Below are 3887 nucleotides of genomic sequence, written 5' to 3'. Positions count from 1 at the left end.
TGAGTCTTAAAGCGTCATTAGACACTCGCGGGATCAGGAAAGCATCAGTGATTTCCAAAAAGGATTTCAAATGTGAGTCTTAAAGCGTCATTAGACACTCGCGGGATCAGGAAAGCATCAGTGATTTCCAAAAAGGATTTCAAATGTGTGTGTGGGTCCTCCGAAGGTAATCCGGCAAATTGTCCATTTGTTTGCAACATCTGAAACATAATCGGTTTTAGTTCAAAATGAAGAGCGGTCATATGCGGCCTAACTATCCCAGAATTTAATTGCTCAAAATCCGGAATGACATAGTCCATGATCCGTCCATTTTTGGAATTTGCCAAATTAATGATGTTTGGAGTTTGCTCTTTTAGTTGTTCATTATTTTCCGATTCTGTGTCCTCATTATGATTATTATGATGGTGGTGTTCTTGGGGAAAATTCGGAAAAGGTGGTATTGTCCCAAAGGCAGGCGGTTGGTTTTCTAAATGTGGAATCTCAGGGATGATTGGGGGAGGTAACTCCATGTTGGGAGAGAGTAGAGCAAAAAATGCTCTTTGAGCTCTCCTTCTTTGGCGAAACGTTCTCTCAATATCGGGATCAAAAAAAAAAATTCTCCGCGATGTCTCCCGTGACATACACCACTTTTAAAAACGGATTAAAAACGGGACGAGAAAAATCAAATCTTTTACTTCACTAAAAAGAAAACTTTTAACTAACTAATCCCCGGCAGCGGCGCCAAAAACTTGATCGGTGGAAGACCACATACTACAATCAGGACCAAAAGCAAGTATACAAATAGTCCCAATATCGTCTTTCAAGTAATAAAAGTGGTACAAGTACCGGATATCGTCCACAGGGATCGTAGTAAAAGTTTAAAAGAAAGTAACGTTAAGGAAATGATTTCAAAAGGCGAATTCGAAGACTTAGATTAGAACAAAGTTAACACAACTAAAAACAGGAGATAACAGAATAACAGCAAGCTAGGGTGTATGACTTTTCGGGTGAGATGTAAATACTATTTCTAGTAGACCAATGCTGTCAAAATGCTACAGCATGAAACCATGCTGACAGATTGCTACAGCATGCAATCAGTAACAACTATTTTTTACCAATTACTTTGAAGGTATTCCTTTCGGATTTCACCAATGCACTGATATTATAGCTTTCAACCCATATCTTTATAAGGTATCCAGACCAATGAAAGTGACAAATGGTGTCTTCAAAGTATATGGACAAACAAATCTCTTTGGTAAAAATCACCCTCTCGAGTGGATTCCCATATCATTCAAGTTGACGTGTTCTGAATGGTTCATCTCTGAATCCATTCCACTTTATCACTTCAGAGTGATCAACCCGTCGAGAAATTAACAACTTAGAAAATACGGACAACAAATCTCTTTGTTAGCAACTCTCTCAAGTCTACTTCCCATATCATCCAAGTTGACGTGCAAACGATGGCTCAGCTTAGAGTCCACGACACTTTAACACTTTCAAAGTGATCAACTCGTCAARAARTGTCATTGGTTTTATAAAACTTGAAATGAAAAAGTAAAACATCGTTGTTACATGAAAGGGTCGACTATATTTTGGTTTAAAATCTCACCCTTTTCGTCATACACCCGAGCTAATAAAATTAGTTACTCATGACGAAAAGTAAATGACAAGAAACATAAATTGCGATAAGTAAAGACATAAAATAAATGCGGAAAGTAAATGGCGGAATATAAATGACGGAATAATAAAGATGCGGAAAGCGTAATAAATAAATGACGGAAATAAAATGCAAGTAAAGACAATAAATAAATGACGGAATATTAAGAACGATAATATGAATAAAACGATTAAATAAAGCAATAAAAGAACTTGAAATGTAACCAAAAGATTTATAATATTAAGAGACTTGTTCTTCAAGTAGTATGCAAACTACTTGAAGAGAGAAACAAAAGAGAATATGGAGTGAAGTGTGGAGGTGTAATGAAAACTCCTCCCAACATCCCTTTTTATACTAGGGATGGAGTGAGGGCAAAAAGGTAAATTCACACCCAACTAATTCAAAAGAAACTAAAAAGTACATAATAGTATACTAATATTTAGAAAGTAACTACAATTAGTCTTGTAAACTCCAACTAATCTGATTGAACTACAGCTGGTTCACTTTAGAAAGCTCTCAAATGTCTTCCCAAGTCATGTCAGTCAACTCCAAGTCTCATCCATCTCTTTATCTGCCATCAGGTCATGCTCCCACAGCATCGACCTGCTCCTATCTGTCCAAAATAAGCTTAATTTAAACCAAAATCCACTAGAAACAGGTTCATCATTTACTTCAGCATAAAAATAGAGAAAATAGATAAAATGACTCAAAGTTGGGATATAAATGAAAAATAATCTATCTAAAGAGAATAAAAAGGTACTTTACGTACTAAATACTTAGTACGTATCACTAAGGATTTATGTTAAAACCATGTGTATGTGTGTCACAAATATTGACTACTCAATTTATTGATTAACCTTAAAACAACCTAATCAAAGCCGAAATCTATTTGGCAAAAGATATGAATTGAGAGTAATATTAAACCACTAAACAAATAAATATCAAAACTTTTTAACGTAATATCATTAAAACAGAAGAACCTAGTCATGGAACCAAATCAAATCTCAAACCAAAAATTAATGAAATTGGCAATGACAAAAACATAAATAACTTGAAAAATGGGAATGTATTTAGAACTAGAACATCGAGATCATCTCAATATATGATTATTGTAATCAACAACCTCAATTTAATTAAAAAACCACAAAGTTTATCCAAGATATCCAATCCAAATCTTTCAAAAACCAACAATATCAAAAATAAACAACTCAAACCTCGTTCTAAAACCAAACAAAAATGATCAAATTTAATTTTGGAAAAGAACACTTGAAAGAAATCTCAAACCTCCCTTGCATCTCCATGAAAATCATCAAACTTGGTTCTTCAATTATCAAACAATGAAGTCAACAGTCTTCAATCATCGTTGCCATCTAATTCAATCAAGTGAACAAGAGAAGTATTTTTTTTTCTAAAAGAATGGAGAGAGCATTGAAGAAGGTTGTTGTTGCACCTTCATCCCCACTATTGCTTCCTCCAAGATTATAATTGCCCCATTATTTCTTTTATTCCTTTCTCTCACAGCTCCTACCTTTCTCCAAACCAACCTCATGACTCTACACTCAATATTTAGTTATCTGAAAATAATTAAAAATCAAATAAATATTACCATGTCCAATAATTAAAGTGTAATTATGCATATTTTTTTGAGTTAAAATAAACACGAATAACAACGCTATCAATCATCCGATATGATTGGCTAGACACTTGACCATACAAGAATCTGTAAGTCTTGACAAACACTTTTGTAAGTCCACTACGATCAATCTTCAAGTAATCTTCTATGAATCCATGACAAAGATGATATGAACATTAAGAACACAACTTGGAAGGAGATGAGAGAAATAGTCAACTCAGTCAATGCTCATAAATCTCTCAAACTTTACCTAATATTACAAATGAGCTTCTTACTTACAATTACACTAAAGACAAGCTATATACAGGGTCAAACTTGAACCCTTCTAAGTCAAAGTCAAACATACTAGAAAAGTCAAACACGATTATTTTAAAACAATTATAGACAATAGTAACCTTTCAAGACAAATACAATTTACACTGAAATTCAGTCCTAACATTCCCTCCCTTTGTATTCAAGCTTGAAAGAATTTGCACACTTTGAATCTCGTTTGAACTTTGTCACTTTAAGCACTTTTTGACTTCTTAAAAAACTTCTAACAATCTTCACTTTAAGATCTTCAGACAATCTTTTGATGAGAAAATCTTCTAACATTCTCCCCCTCGAATGTAGAACAAC

Source organism: Cynara cardunculus (assembly GCF_001531365.2).
Source record: "Cynara cardunculus var. scolymus isolate 2C chromosome LG 3, CcrdV1, whole genome shotgun sequence".
Lineage (NCBI taxonomy): Eukaryota > Viridiplantae > Streptophyta > Magnoliopsida > Asterales > Asteraceae > Cynara > Cynara cardunculus.
This window is presented reverse-complemented; position numbering follows the sequence as displayed.